Source organism: Vicugna pacos, chromosome 2 (genome assembly GCF_048564905.1).
Source record: "Vicugna pacos chromosome 2, VicPac4, whole genome shotgun sequence".
NCBI lineage: Eukaryota > Metazoa > Chordata > Mammalia > Artiodactyla > Camelidae > Vicugna > Vicugna pacos.
The window spans coordinates 110123678-110140555 of record NC_132988.1 but is presented as its reverse complement, the minus strand read 5'-3'; the positions used below and the strand labels follow the sequence as shown (position 1 = coordinate 110140555).

The window sequence follows — 16878 nt, the reverse complement described above, 5'->3', positions numbered from 1 at the left end:
GACTTCACTGTCTCATGAAGACAGTGAAGCTTGTACCAGGCTTGAAAAGAAGGAATGAATTTGAATAGAGGGACGAGTGAAGGCAGGACTGGAGCAGGGCAGTCTGATGGAAATATAATGTGAGCCCCATGCATAATTTAAAATTTTCTAACAGCCACATTTTTTAAAAAATGAAAAGAAACAGGTGAAATTTGCTTTAAATGTTGTAATAGCCTATAATGAAGAAGAATATATATATGTATAACTGAATATATGTATAACTATGCTGTATGCCAGAAACTAACACAACACTGTAAATCAACTATATTTCAATTTTTTAATGTATTTATTTAACTCATGACTATCATTTCAACATGTGATCAGTATAAAACATTATTTGTGAGATATTTTAAATTCTTTTTTCTGTATTAGGGATTTGAAAACCAATATGTATTTTCACTTCTAAGCCTTCTCAGTTGCAAGTAGTCCTTCTTCAAGTGCTCAGCAGACACAGGTGGCTGATGGCTCCCATCGTGAAGGAAAAAACATTGGCATTGTTCAGAGCCTCATGAGACCTCAGTCACTTTTGATACACACTTTAATCTCCCCAACCATCCTCTTAGGAACGTATTATTATTATTATCTCCATTTTACACATGAGGGCACTGAGACTCTGAGAGGTTGAGTCAACAGCTAAAAAAGTGGGTTGACCTAGAACTCAAACCCAGACCTGACCAACTGCAAGCTCGGGCATACTCCTCAGGCAAGGGCTGGCTTAGGAAATGCCCCTGGGGGCTGCAGAGACCAAAACAAGACGATGCTTGAATGAGGGGAAGCCACACAGATCCTGGGGTGTCCTCAACAGCTTTTCTACCCAGGCCTCACAGCCCACAGTGCTGGCTTTTGTAGCCTCCCGGATTTGGAGGAGGAAAAGAAAGCAAAACAAACAAACAAACAAAACCCCAACAAACCTTTCCCTTTCCCAATAAATAGAAATTGCAGCTTTTGCGCTGCTCCCTAACAGCAAAACCACCAAAGGGTATGGCAGGAGGCGAGGAAGGGCACCTGTGGTACATAAATATTTAACTTTTGTCGCAGGGAAGTGCCAGATGAGCAAACACTTGGCTGTTTCTCAGCCAGCAGAGCAGGGTTGCCACACACCCCTGGGGGGGTGGCTTGATTTTCTTGTCAATTACTGTTTCTCTAACTATTAAGAGAGGAAAGGGGGGAGTCTAAACAGAATTAACAGTAATTTATAATCTGAAAAGGGACAGCAGGGGTTTGAAGTCTATCTCCATTAGGATACTTTCCTTGCACTCCACGGGAACGCAAGCCACGGGATCCTGGAGGAAAAGGATGTTTATACAGCAGTTCTGGCCGGAGAGATGCTTTTCCTTATGCCCAGAGGGCAAGGTTCAGCCAACTTTCCGCAGAAAGGTCTGGCCCGTGCTGAACAAGCTGCTGGGACCCTCTCCCCAGTGTGAGCAGACACTGAGCTTCTCAAGATTTTTATTTCATTTTATTTACTTCTTGTTCAGCAATCCCTCCCTGACTTCTTCAGGGACCTCCGAGACTGCCCCTCCTCCACCTAAACCAGCAGTCAAGCCCACCAGGAAAATTGCCAACAGAGACACGCATCAGCTCTTCTGTGGGAATTTTCCCCCACGTCTGCCTTCAATAACTCCTGATTCTTTGAGACAAAGGTTTACTCCACCATCCAAGGCATGTTTTATGCCACACCGGTTCACTTTGCAAGACCTACTTTTAAAGACAAGATTTGCAAGGCCACAATATGCAACTTCTTTGGCTGGAGGCAAAAGAAAAGTCAGTTGAGCCCCAGGATTATTGTTTCTTTTCTTTTTCCTTTCTTTTGGGGTGGGCCTTGGAATGGCCTGGCCTGGCTCAGAACACTGTCTCTGGCATATGCTTATGCTCCACTCAACATTAATGATGTGATCATGCCTTCGGATGAATCTTGGAGCTAAAGGAAGAGACAAAAAGAAAATTCCGTAAACCACCCGAATCCATTAGCTGAAATGCCATACATTTTAGTCCTTCACAAACCAGTCTCGGATCACTAGCGACCCCAAGTGACCAACTTTAAATGATGGTAAGTTTCTTTTCTGCAGAAAAGAAACAAGGTTTTTTCACTCTCACATCCCCGTAGAATTTAAAAACTGGGAAGCTGGAAGGACCGTTAAATGTCGCCTGGCCCAACCACCTCATTTTACAGGAATAAGAGGTCCAGAGAGGTAAAGAGGAGTTCCAAAAGTCACACAGTATGTCAGGGGCAAGTTAGGAAGCAGTACAAGGAAAGGTTGCAAGAGATCCTATGGGATCGGATTTTAGTTCTTTAATGGGAGGGGAAAAGGAACAGTTTTTGCCCCAGACCACAAAATAAATATTGCTATTACAAAAGAATCACTGTGGCGAGTCTGCATGTTCTAAGAGAGTCAAAGTTCTGTTAGGTACACACCCAATGCACACTTTCTTTTTTCCTCTTCCATGCCTAAACTGACCAGGGTATATTAAACTAATCATCCCAAGTGTGGGGTCAGCCTGGGAGAGAAGGAGGAAGTCAGAATTTGTCAAATGTGGATTAGAGGCTTATTCCCAAAGCCTGACCTTTGAGTAAAGAGAAATTTGGCATATGGTTCCATCCCCCAACAGCACTGTTGAGTGGACACTCCCATTCTTATCTTAGAAATGAGAAAGTGGGGGCTCAGGGAAACTAACTAACCTGGCCAATATCAGTCAGCTACTAAATTGCAAAACCAACTCCCTGCATGATTTTACTGTGAATACCTTGATGTATCCATCCATTAAATGGGGTAATAAAGCCTGTTCATAGAAACAGAAAATGTTGATGTTAGAAAAGGGAGGAGCCCCTTCCAAACAAAATGGGCCCCTAGTATATAAAGCAGACAAAAATGATTAGTATCTATTTATGACAAAGTCAATCAAAGACAACATGGGTGCTGTTATAACAAACATTAGGGTATCCCATCCTCCTTAAAATAAAAACTAGAACCTTTAAGGTTTTGCTCCAAGTCAAGTCTCCCTTCTTTCCCCTGTGTCACCCTGTCCCTTGGTCTCACTTGGTCTCCTCTTTCCATCAGGGGGCCAGACTCCTGGCATGACACCTCCTCCTCTTGGCAGCTCTGTCCCAAGCAGTGACAGAATTCTCTTTACTGTTGGCTCTGAGCACCACGGAGACAGTCTGGAATTTTCCCAATGCTCTTCCTAAAATTACTGCAGGAGAATAGAAGGTGAATAAACACAGAGAGCGGGAGAAACCTAAAATCAGTCTGACTTACAGAGCATGAAATTCTGATCCAAATTCTGCCAGGGGTGGTTCCCTCCAGAGCTAGCATGTACTGCTCTGTTCCAGGAAGGGTCTAAGATAGAAACCCTCCATGTAAATTGTTACAGCCCTTCTGAAGAGCAGTGTGGCCACACCTTCAAGGTCTGGGAAAGAGTCCTGCCCTTTGGCCCAGTAGCTCCACCTCTAGCAATCCACCTGAATGAAATAATTAAACAGTGCAGGCAGTAATTTCTACAAAAAGATTACCATCACTAATTTACTGATAACTACCAAAAAAAAAATACTGGAAGCAAATTATACAACAATAGGGCTCATGATGGCACCAGAAAATGGAAGATTATGTAACTATCAAAAATGATGTTTTCAAAGCATGTTTAACGATACTAAATAGGGGGAAAAAAGCATTTTTTAATTTTTATTTTTAAAGACTTTGGCAGGGGCAGTAACTAGGCTCATTTATTTATCTATCTTTTATTACTTTTTAATGGAGGTATTGGCGATTGAACCCAGGTTCTCATGCATGCTAAGCATGCACTCTACCACTGAGCTATGCCCTCCCCCTGAAGAAAGCATTTTAAATGGCATTAAATGAAAAGAAGAGGGTGCCAAACCAGTACCCACTACGTGATCAAATAATTTAAACCAAGATAAGAGAAGTGTTAGTGTAGAGAAAAAAATGAGGAGATGAAACCTGCCAAAATGCTCACAGTAGTTATGAACAAGTGATAAGATTAATGTTGATTTCTTTCTTATTTATTTTTCTTGAGTTGTACAATGAGGTTGCATTAATTTATAATCTAAAAATAAAATAGATTTTTTTAAAAAATAGATTGACCCTCTAGCCCCAAAAGCTGATGCATTTTCTCAGGCCACATCCTGTTTCCTTCTGCTCCACCGTCATCTTGCTCCTCCACTTTAGTGCCTTGATACTCGCCTCACTCCTGCTCTCCTTTCTGCTTGTCCATCTGAGAGATCACATTTGTAACCCAGCCAGTGATATGACCCTTCAAGGGATCACACTTGTCAAGATGCCCCTTCTCAGGTGCCCCTTCTCAAATTCCTTACCATTCAACAGAGCAACCCAGTGAAACCTACATGACTGAGCATCTTAAATGCTCTTTCCTTACCTCCTGGTTGAAAGGCAGGGTCTTTGTAAATTTGCAATTTATTCGACTAATATTTATTGAGTGTCCAGGCCCTGTTCTAACAGGATACAAGACCAGGTCCCTACCCTCAGGGAGCTGAAACTCTGGCAGGAAAAGACAGATAATAAATAATCCTGCAAAGAGAAGACTATCCGTTGTGATCATGCCATGCTTGGAGGGACTAGGCAGCCGTCTGAGATGGTTACTCTTCACCTGTGATGGCAAAAACACAAGGGAATATCCAGATGCACTCTGATGCCAAGATGTTTGGGAAAGCCCAGCCTCTCCAGGGTTCGTGCACTGGTGGTGAGTGTTCTCTCAAGAAGAGAGCTGTGGGAAACTGGGAAACGCAGACGTGCGCACCCTGGGCGGCACCAGCTGACTCCCATTCCCGATATATAATGACCCCCTCCTTCCCACCCAACAAGTGATGTGGGTTAGAAGAGAAACACTAGAAGAGGATTGGAAAGGGAGTTTGGAGACTTCGATATCCCTGCCAAAAAGCAGACTACTGTAAGTAGGTTGTAGGTAGCCTGTTGCTTCCTTTTTGTGTGTTACTGTTTTTTACCGAAAGAATGATAAAAGCCAGCACACTCACACACTCACACACTCGCTCACATCCATCCTCTCTTCCTGATCACCTATGGTGTCACCTGAGTATCCGTTCAGAAAAATTTCCCACTTTTCTGTAACTGCCATGACACTCCTTTCTGAACATAAATAGGGATTTCAACAGGGCGGAAAGCAGTCACGAAATCACCAAAAGACCCTTCAAGCACAAAACAGCAGACAGAAAATAGTTTGAAGCGGACTGTAACCGATTAAGGCAAAGGGTCCTGTTCTGAGGACTGGCTCTTTGAACAGGACATTGGATGACCTAGGGTGGGTGCTGGGGGAAGGGAGGGAGCAGACATAAATCAAGGAAACGGCACACACCCCATCGCTCTCAGGCCCATGGAAAATTTTGAGAAAACTCAAGAAAATGAAAATGGAACTAGCTCCAAATACATCCCAGATGTCCACATCCAGCTCCCAAGAAGCAGGCAGGTGAAGTGGAATAAAGCTTTTTCCAGCTCTCCTACAAATATTTAAGATGAAAACGAGCCCCTTGGAATATGTTGCCCACTAATGTAGCTTCCAGAATTTCCTTTCTCTAGTTGTTTAAGCCAAATAGCAAATGGACACCTAAGCAGATGCTACCTTGCTCTTTGAATGTTCAGTGAATACTTTGTCTCCCCACGTGTATTAATGAGCTTCAAAGGCAGAAGCCATAGCTGGTGCCTGCACTGAACCCACGGCTGCTAGGAGGTGTCCAATACGTACGTGCTCATGGGTGGACTGAAGCACAAACCTCAAAGATGTGAGGGTCTATTGATACATGTTACCTGCTAATAAAATTCACATAAGCATCCAGAATGTATAGAGAAAGGGGGTTACGGAGCTACTGGTAACCATAATAACAGCAACTAAAACCTCTTTACAATTTACAAAGCACTTTCATCTCTTTATCTCTTAACTCCCAAAACAGCCATGTGAAATAAGTATTGGGGTTAATTCTCCAATCCCAGCACCTTTCTGAGAATATTACCAGATGGACTAATTACTCAGTTCATAAAAAAATATGCTCACTCTAACCCCAGGAATCCCAGACTGAGCTGCGTTAGCAGAAAGAAACAGCAGTGAGCTTTCCTTGCATGTCTTCAAAAAGGCATACGAGTCTGGACAGCGGCAGCTGTAAATGGCAAAGTGAATGCATCTGGGAAGAAAAACTGTAGACTTTATTTTTCATATTCCTACCATTATTAATTCATTTTTTGTTTATGGGGTTTTTTTGGTTTTATTTTGTGCTTTTAGTATAAATTTTTTAATAACTTAACCCCCATCCGATAAATATCTGACACTAAAAAAAAAAAAAAGAAAATCCTTAAATGAGCCGGGAAAAGAAAAGCTAAAAAATGGTTTATGCATCAACCTGTTCCAGCTTGGCTTATTTCATTTTGACAACAAAGCCACAGTTTGAACCAAAAAACTCATTAATAAACCTGTTCTTACAATGTTTCTAGACCCATTTTTCAATTTTAAAGGCTCTGAAAAATTAGTTCAGGATTGTACAATTCTCCAAAATTTCAGACTTTTCGTGTGATAATGTCTATAATTTATTTTAAAGCACATGAGTGCAGGAAGTGTGGGGGGGGTGCGCGTGTGTGCGCACGTGCATGTGTCTAAATTACTTTCAATCTACCCCGTAAGGGTTCTACTTATCAGAAACATTCAACCTAGGAGTATTAATTAACATTTGAAAGATCCCAGTTAGAAGTCCCAACTCCAGAAGCTCCATGACAATCACTTCAAATATCAAATTCTTAATCTAAAATGTAAGGTTCATTCATTTAGCATAAGGAGTATTTGAAATAATTTCTCACTGTTGAAACGAGTGGTGTTCAAACATGCAGATGGGTTCAGAACACCACACAGGTATCTCCACTACAGTCATAATGGTAATAAGAGGAATATAAAAAATCTGAGGAGCCCGACCGTCTACTTCAGCAGGACACCCTGGCTTGGTCTCATTTTAATACTATAATATACCATTTGACAGAGAATTCTATCCCCTGGCCCAACTGGAAATCTGGCTATTCCTACCTCTAGATGGAATATTGCTACATCTGCCAGCGGTAAACCTTTCTTGCAAGGTGCTTTTAAGAATGTCAAAGGGTAGAGAACCAGAGCTTCGCCCAGATTACAAGATCATAGCTATGACTGCCGTGGGCCCTGCTTGCTGATAATTATCTGCCTGCTTGGCAGCAGAATTCTTTGTAACTTCATGGTAACATTGCCTGGGAGCAAGGTCGTGAAGGAAGGGGCCACCGCTCTCACCTATCTATGACCCTGGGAGGCAACCAATAACCACCAAAGCAACATGACAGTTTCGAACAGCCAAACTGACGGGACAGCTTGCAACAGCTCAGCTTGAGCTAACACTACTGGACTGGCTGAGAGTTGAATCGTGTTTATGCTTCTGCACCTGTATTCAGCCCCTAGGAGAAGGCATTGCATCCTCTCTTCTTTTACGGGGAAGTTTGGAGAAGGCATTTCTCTCTCTCTCGCTCTCACTCTCGCTCTCATACCATGCAGGTCTCAAGATTCAAATTCAAGGCCAGATTATAGTCTCCAATCTATCTTTCACCAGGTAATGAAAGGTGGATTCTTGGAAGGCTGCCTGACATCAGTTAATACAGCCGTTCTTCATTCATCACTGGCTATTGGTCCCTAGGTGTATATTCCACTGGTCAGAAATTCGGAGAAGAGGAAAGCTGTGTGGCTCCCTGAACTACCATAGAATACTTTGCACTAATCAAAATCATCTTTTTCTAACAATATTTAATAACATGGTAAAATATTTACAACATAATTGTAAGTGAAAAAAAGCTTAGTGTTTAAGAGGGTATGCAGTGTGGTTTCAGTTTTGTTTTATAAATGAAAGAATAATGAAAGAAAATATCCCCCAAATGTGTATCTCCCTGGCTTAGAGAGATGACGCTGCAGAAGATTTCTATTTTTGATCATTATTCTTTCAAAATGCTTTACAATAAACAAAGACACTTATAAACAGTTCAAAAATATATTATGGTAACAATTTAAATATTTATTCTAATCAAGGCAGGGCTCTATACCAGTGATGCTCAACAGGAATATAATGCAAGTCACATAGGTAATTTTAAATTGTGAAAATATAAAGAAACTAGTAAAATTAATTTTAATAATATATTTTATGTAACCCAGTATACCAAAACATTGTCATTTGAATATGAACTTCATGTAAAATAATGAGATACTTTATATTCTGTCTTTTGTACCAAATCTTTAAAAAAAAGTAGGGTAGATTTTAAACTTAGAGCACTAGCTGTATTTCAGACTGGCCCCATTTTAATGTCTCAGTAGCCACGTGTGGCCAGTGGTTGCTGAAATGGACAGCGCAGCGCCAGGCACTAGAAACAGAAGAATCAATGTCGAAAATCTGTTGCCAGGAAAGTAGAGGTCTCCCCTAGTGTGATTTGTATCTTAATATTCTCACGTAGTCATATTTTAAAGTTAAGATGATAAATATTCATCCTTTACTCATCTTTTGCTCATTGAGACATCATCCTGGGTCAGGCACTTGGCTGGTGGCTAAAGATAATGAGGTGAAGGAAAGGGATCCTTGACCCTCTGGTGGCCCACCATCCAATGAGAGAGATGGACCAAAATGGATGGTTGCAACAGCACATTGCAGATGCGATAATTACACATCGTATGGGATGACTGACACGTGGATGTGTACAGTGGCACTCATAGCACAGACTCCTGCAGGGGAAACAGGTGAGCAGCACCAAAGATGAATGGAGAGTCTTGGCAGAGGCAGTAGAATGGGCAGTGGGCAGGTGCCTAAAGGGGTAGGTCTCTCTCGGGGAACGGGGCAAGGTCAGAGGTGTGTGGATCACAGGCTACATCTGGAATAGAGAGAGAGCAGAGGCCACGGGGTACAGAAATAACAGAAGAGACAGGAATAGATTTGTGTTATAGGAAGACCATTCTGGCTCTTATGGAGGGTGAATTGGAGCCAAAGAGAGACTGGCCATGTGAGGATCGATTAGGAAAAGAGAACCTTGTCTACGGACAGCAGAAGCTGCCTAATCTGCGTGCTGGAGACAGTGATCGCCAGGGATCAGCAACCCCACCAGCCACACTGATCAGCCCAAGGAAGAAGCTTGAGCTTGAATCTCTCTCCGTAACCAGCCCAGCTGCCCTGCCCAGGCCCATTGCTCCTCAGGGCTGGGGCCCCACGCTGACCCCTTGCCTTGACTTGGGGTTCTCCTGGGGCCTAACCCACCTTGTCAGGCCCTACCCTAGTGCCCAGGTCTGGACAGAACCACACTGCCCATCTACCCATCTGCCTTCTTGAATTTTCTCTCTTGCTAGGAGGCAGAGGGAGGGGAGTCATTTCCAGTCTTGCCTCTTATATATTTTTTTCTTCTCAAATTTAATATCAGACTGATTAGAAAAAGTCTCTTTAAAAATGCCAAGGTACTCATCTTTTCCTTCTAATGCCAAAAACATATTTCCAGCCAATATCATTTCTTATATTTACTACAAATGTCTGGTACACACCAAAAAATATTAGAATTATTATTCACATGTGTAGAACACTTTTAGCTTCCAAGACACTTCCCTGGTTTCCCATTTGCTTTTTTTCCCAACCCCTGCTCGGGACATGTCAGGCCCTTCTTGACCTGATGTCCTCACTGCCTCCTCTCCCACCACCCCCATCTCAGACCCTGATTTGTAACCAGACCTTTAGCTCCTGGATTGCATCACACTCTCTTTTTTTTTTTAATTGAAGTATATTTGATTAATGGTGTTACATTAGTTTTTGGTGTACAGCATGATGATTTAGTCATGTATATATTTATATTCATATATATGTATATATTTTCAGATTCTGTTCCATTATATGTTATTACAAGGTATTGAATATAGTTCCCTGTGCTATACAGTAAATCCTTGTTGTTTATCTAGTTTATATATAGTAGTTTGTATCTGCTAATCCCAAACTCCTAATTTATCCCTCCCCCAGCTTCCCATTTGGTAACCGGAAGTTTGTTTTCTATGTCTGTGAGTCTGTTCTGTTTTGTAAATAAGTTCATTTGTGCCATTTTTTTTAGCTTTCACATATAAATGATATCATGTGACATTTGTCTTTGACTGACTTCACTTAGTATGATAATCTTTAGGTCCATCCATGTTGCTGCAAATGACACTATTTCATCATTTTTAATGGCTGAGTAGTATTCCATTGTATGTATATGTGTGTGTGTGTGTGTATACACACACACATACGTACACAACTTCTTTACCCAGTCATCTGTTGATGGACATTTAGGTTGCTTCTATGTATTGGCTATTGCAAATTGTGCTGCTGTGAACACTGGGGTGCATGTGTCTTTTTGAATTAGAGCCCCTCTGGATATATGCCCAGGATTAGGATTGCTGATCATATGGTAACTCTGTTTTTAGCTTTTTAAGGAATCTCCATACTGTTTTCCATAGTGGCTGCACCAAATTACATTCCCACCAACAAGGTAAGAGGGTTCCCTTTTCTCCACACTTTCTCGAGCATTTATCCTTTGTAGACATTTTAATGATGGCCATTCTGACCAGTGTGAAGTGATACCTCATTGTAGTTTTGATTTGCATTTCCCTGATAATTAGCAATGCTGAGCATCTTTTCATGTGCCTACTGGCCATCCCTATGTCTTCACTGGACACACCCTCTTTCTCTCACCCCTGTCTGCACCAATGCACATGCTATACCTTTTGCCTAGAAAGCCTCGCCCTACCTCCTTCACCTTGTTCATCTATTTTCTGCCTAAGCTTCCCCCCTGGAACATTATCAAGCCCATCCCAGCCCCACCTCAGGCTGCGTTATGTGCCCCCTCCCTTGGGCTCCTTAGCAACTTGTGCACACCCTCCCCTCTCCCCTGGGCTCCCCACACTGGATTAGAAGGGCTTGCCTGTGTCTCCGCCTGCCTCCTGCTCACGAGACTATGAGCAGCAGGTGGACACATCGTGTGTTTTATTCATCCTCTTTTCTCCTTGTCCTGAGTCCAGCACACATGTTGAAAAGACGAAAAGTATCATAATCTTACTCTTGGTAACAGGAGCATGGTGAGTGGTGTAGTGGCCCCCAAAATGTATGTCCAAGTCCTAACCCCTGTATCTGTGAGTGGCCTTACTTGGAAATAGGGTCTTTGCAGATGTAATTAAGGCTCTCCAGAGGAGATCATCCTGGATTTGAGTGGGTCCTAAATTAAATGGCTGGTGTCCTTATGAGGAGAGGAAAGGCCAGACAGAGATGCACAGAGAGAAGGCCATGTGATGATGGAGCAGAAATTGAAGTGATGTGTCTATGAGCCAAGAACACCAAAGATTGGTGGGAACTACCAAAGTGTTGGGGAAAAAGAAGGGAGGGTTCTCCCTCAGAGCCTGCAGAGGGAGTGTGGCCCTGCCAACACCCCATTTTCAGAATCCTGGCCTCCAGAATAGTGAGAGAATACATTTTGGTTATGTTAAGCTACCACTGCATGGCAATTAATTATAGCAACTCTAAAAAATGAACACAAGAGATCACTGTGAAATGGATATGAACATACATATGATGCTTATGTTCTTGAGCAAAAATTTGCCTGCTTCTGATATTGTCCGATTTTGGAAATTCCCATAAATGTCTAATGCACTCCACTCTCTCTGCACCCCAACCTGCACTTGTGTGAATCACCCATGATGGGAAAGAAAGTGTCATGCTAGAAACAAGCAGGTTCATTTTCTTGACTTAACTGCCCTGTTTCCCCAACTCTCCCCCGACTCGGCTATATCCCGGTCCCCAGAGTGGAGTTGGATCAGATACTGTGACCTTGTGTATCCCCAGTTCCCATCACAGCTCTTCCTTCCCTCCCAGCCTTTGACCACTGGCTCTCTTTCCAACACCCAGTACCGCAGGCTTGTCCTCTAGGCCACATGCCTCTCCCTGGGCAAGCTCCACGATCACTCCATCCCAGCCCGACCTTGCAGCTCCCCCAGGGCTGTACTCCAGGCAGCAGGGACTCCAGAAAACAGAATCTGCCAGCATGTAATGAGCAAACGTGTTTTCCACATTTTCCATGAGCAATCAATACACTGATAATGACCGTAATCGCTAATTTCAAGCAGAATTAATTTTAAAAGGGTGATCTTTTCTTGTCTACCTACAACATATTTTCAAGTTCAAAATCATATACATTATCTTTAAGGATGCCATTGGTCCTCAAAGCATTTTCTTCTTTCTTCCTTCATCTGAAACTTGGGAACTATCTGAATAAATACGAAGACAGGCTGTCCTCCGCAAATGGTATCGTTTGAGATACATGGTTTTAAAAAGTCAATATCTAATCCCACCATAATTGATTTGCTAATTGCATGAAGGTAGGTAATATTCTTACCGTTCAGCTCACCCAGCACCTCCATCTCCCCCTCCAAAAAAAATTAGATTCCAAGAATTTAGGAACGGCAAACCAAGAGAAGAGTCCACGTTCCCGGAATGCAGTGGGAGATTTTATCCTTAGGAATATGCCTATGTGGAAATAAGATCCACGCCAAGCAGCAGTATTAGCAGGTCTCTCCATGATGCAGGAAAAGCACCTTTGAGAACTCCAAGGTTTATTTTTGTAATTTTGACACAATTCAGTAATTTTCCTGAAGGTCAGAGGGCCGGCAGCAGTTGGCTGGTTTCCTCTGATTCGCAACAGTAACATCGTTCCTGGCCGGTCCTCCCGCCCTGGTTCAGAGTCTTGTCAGCCTCCCTCCCTCCTGCTATTTCTAAAGCCTCTTGTCCCCTCCCTTCCCACAACCTCTCAATCCATCCACCCAGAGATGCTAGAGCGTCTTTCCAAAGTGCTCATTTAAACAGGTCACTGACCTCTTTAAAACTTAACTCTCATCATTGCCTTGGGGTTAAAATCTGAACAGCTTGCAGGGCACCTGAGGGTCCCATCCATCCTCAGCCATGCAGCCTCACCCTTCCTCTAGCGGCAGGTGCACCTGAGCTCAAACCACAGGGGAGTCCTCGAATTTCCGGAGCCTTTCTCTCCAGGCCGGTTTACAGCATCTCCCACCTAAGGGATGGTTCAGTTGTGCACTTGCCTATTGTTCTCTTACTTCCTTTGCTTTTGAACACTGCAGTCACTTCCCCTGCAAATCTCTTTACATTTAATCTCTTTTTTTTTCACTTTCATTTGTTTTATTTTTATTGGTATTAAAATCCTGAAAAGACTGAAAAAAAAAAACAAGCTCCTCCAATGGAAGAAAAAATGTTTTTTAAAAAAATGTGTGCTAACCATCTTGGGTTTTGTTGTAGAATGTCCTTGTTCTGCGAGACCCTTACCCAAATATTAGGCTAAGGTGTCAAGGTGTCTGCAACTTCTTTCTCAAATGATTCGGTTAAAGAAAAAAAAAGTGAATGTGAGAGGGTAATAATTTTTCAACGGAATTTTCAGTAAACTCATCATGGACAATTGGGTCCTAAATGAGCCGACATTGGGAGAAGCCAGTGCACCTGTTAGCCTCGGGGGTCCTTATCCTGCTCCCTCGCCGTCAGTCAGTCTCTGGGGCCCCAGGCCAGACACCCCCTTGACCTTCTATCTGCTCCTCCTTGCTCTCCAGCCGACTTGTTCTCCCTCCTTTACAATAATGCTCTGCTTTTTTTGTTTGTTTATTTGTTTTGTTGAGGGGGAAGTAATTAGTTTCATTTATTTATTGATTTATTGATGGAGGTACTGGGGATTGAACCCAGGACCTTGTGCATGCTAGGCATGCATTCTATTCCTGTGCTATATGCTCGCCCTGCCCCCCAACGATGCTCTGTTTTCTTCATTCTTACAATTATTGCGTCCGGGGCTGCAGTCAGCTTCCCAGGAGGAATCTGAGAGCTCTCCGTGCCTAGGATCAGCCACACAAAAGGGGTTCAGACATTTTCCTAGAGAGAATTAGTGAAGTGATGAGGAAACGGGTGGAAAGATAACACCTATTTTGTACAGAACTACATTTTTTACTCACTAGGGCACTTGGGAAAAAGAGGTAAAAAGAAAGAAACGGGGCCCAGAAGAGCTCACACTTAGGGAGCCTGAGGACTTGAGTCTGCAAGTACAAGAAACAGGCTCTGGAACTGAGTTTCTTGCTGTGTTGCTGTAACCGAATTGAGCTGTATGGACCCTGCTCGGCCCCAGCCCAGCCAGGCTCTCTGCTCCAGGAGGGATTTAATTTTAAAGGGTAAAGACAAAGAGGGGAGGAAGGGACTAATGACGGGGAGGCATGTACATTCATCTACTGGGGAAGGGGAAGGGCTTTTCACGAGACAGTGGAGAGCCACCCCCTTTTTACCCTTTTTTGGTCCTTAATTCCCCATTCTGGCTGCTGGTAGGTGTGCCATTTAATATGCTAATGTGGTCACATCAGCGTATAATGAGACTTAAGTTCTGATGGAGGTCAGATTCCACGCTGTCTTGGTCCCAGCTGGTTCCATCTGGGTTTTTTTTTTGTTTGTTTATAGCTTCCTTTCTTATCTCTGGACCCTTTAACTTAAAGATTTTTGTTAACTCCTGCTAAAGGTAGGGGGTTGGCAGGTTTTGAGTGAAGACATGCCTGCTAAAGGTGGGGTGATGGGTTTTGAGCTAAGACCTGGGGCAGCTCTGGCAACACTGGGTCGAGAGCCATCCCAGCAGACAGCCATGAGGACAAGCTCTCTGGACGCAAGGGTGTGGACACTGGGAACCGAGGAAAGATCCCTGGGTGCGCCTGGTCGTTCTCAGACTTGTCAGGGTGTTCTAGCTGCAGCCTAATGCGTCCCCGGTGAGGGTTAGGCATCCTCTGAGGCGATGGCTTTGAGTCTTTTCCACAGGATCTCTTCAGAGCAGCAGTTCTCACAAGGCAAGTTCACACCCCCATGTTACAGCAGACCCTCTTACAGGCAAGAATGCTCTCAGCCCTCCAAACAGAGAAGGTGAAGAAATGAACATCTCCAGCTTCCAGTGAAGCCCGAGTGAGGGGGCTTTACAGACGCCTCACCTCAGACAGTCCTATCATCTAGTACCTTGTTTGACATCATCTTCACACCCATCACGTCCTTTAATAAATCTTTTCTCCATTGTCCAACCTCAGCTCATCATAACACAAAACACCTTCGACTTTAAAGTGGCCTCTAAAAACCATTTCCAAATTCTACAACATCTTTCTTATTGGATAACCTATCGATGGGTAGATCACCTTCAAACTCGTCAACTAACTTTTTAAACGTAAGCTTTGGGGAACTGGATCATAATCTGGATTCTTACTCACCCCTTCTCATAACCAGCTTCTAACTCTGTACATCGAGAGAAGGCAGAGACAGGTGGAAACCACATAGCCCTTGCAGAAACACCAGACTGTATGAGCTTTATTATAAGTACCCATCATGTCTCCAAACTTTATTCTTCAGCTCTTATGAAATAACAGCAAGTATGCCAACCTCAAAAACCTGTCTTGGGTGGCCAAGTGATGTAACTGCTGACTGCCCAGCACCATGCACATGGCAGGAGACGCTCAAAGATGCCAGTCCCCTCCCTGCTTCTAACGGTAATAAATTTAGGCTGGTATTTACTGGGCACTTTCTTTGTGTCTTATATGCAGTGACTCATTAGTCCTCACAGCAGTCCCATGAAATGGGTTTATTTCATAAATGAAACTTGGGACAAAAGGAGTTAAAAGTGGCAAACCAAACACCAAAAAGCTACAGGCTAGAGATGACTCTACTGCAACAGAAGAACTTTGAACAGTTACACTAAAATTCTTTTCAAAGTTTCAAAACAGGCACTGTGAGGTCACGGAAACAATAACAGCCTTGGGCTCCTGTCCTGATCTCATCACTTACTAATCTTATGACTATTATGGGAAACCCTCCAAAAGCCCACAAAGGGGTTTGAGGCTTCTGTGTTTCCCCTTCTCCTGGGCACGTACGCACTTGCTAGATGGAGACCACTGATTTGAAAGCAAGGAATGCCAAGCTCCCTGTGTCCCTCCCTCAGAGATGGGATACACATCTGCAGTGAGAGAGGAATATAAATACCATCTGCAGATTTCCTGCCTCAAATGCCCCTTTGTTTAGAAATCTGGCTTGCTTAGCTATATCCTCAGAAAGGCAAAATGTAAGTTCTAATCAGATGTCCACGTGGGCTCACAATTTATGATCCTATGGAAAATTTTAAAGGCAGCTGTTTATCTGCTACCCTTATAGAACCAGTCGCTCCAAGGTCTTGGCTATAGACTCCAGGCAAGACTCCACTGACATTCTCCCCAGTGCCTCCCCACCCCACTGAGTAAAACTGGGGCTCAGGAACATTTGACTTGGGAAGATCACAACCCACCCCCAGCAGGAGGTAGTAACTGGATATTAGAGCCTGGCAGTATATGCAGAAGGTGTTGTGGAATTCAGCCGGCTGGTGTGCAAGTGGTGAAAGAATTTACCAAAGACAAAGGATTTAGAGAGAACAGGAGATTATTAGATACACTGCTACAGGCAGCAGCGGCCACAGATGGAAGGTGCCTGTGTGCTCCGAGTCAGCTGCTGAGGTCTTTCACAAGAGAGGGAAACCTTTAAAAACTCCTTGTGCTTACGTGACATCAGGCACACAGCAGGTCACAGGGTGAGTGATCAGCTAGTGCACAGTTCTCTGACTGGTTGATGTTGAGGGAACAGGAAAGGGAGCGGGTATGAAAGAGTAGGGCTAGGGATTTTGACAGGAGGTTGTGCCTGGTCCTGGTGGCTAGGCTTCCAGCCATTGGGAGGTTGATCAATGTCTACAGTAGTTAGATCAGCTAAGGCAG

At 43.4% G+C, this 16878-nt stretch overlaps 1 long non-coding RNA gene across 3 annotated transcripts in view; it reads right to left on the bottom strand.

Annotated features, from left to right (window-relative positions):
• Positions 1-1482: 1482 nt before the first annotated feature.
• LOC140700593 (uncharacterized) overlaps positions 1483-16878 on the bottom strand; it is a 40082-nt gene continuing 24686 nt past the window's right edge. For all 3 annotated transcript variants that reach the window (XR_012079015.1, XR_012079014.1, XR_012079016.1), the window contains exons 3-4: positions 3078-3231; positions 1483-1960 (exon numbers count right to left, since the gene is read on the bottom strand). This is a non-coding gene — a long non-coding RNA (uncharacterized lncRNA). The remainder of the gene's footprint in view (positions 1961-3077; positions 3232-16878) is intronic.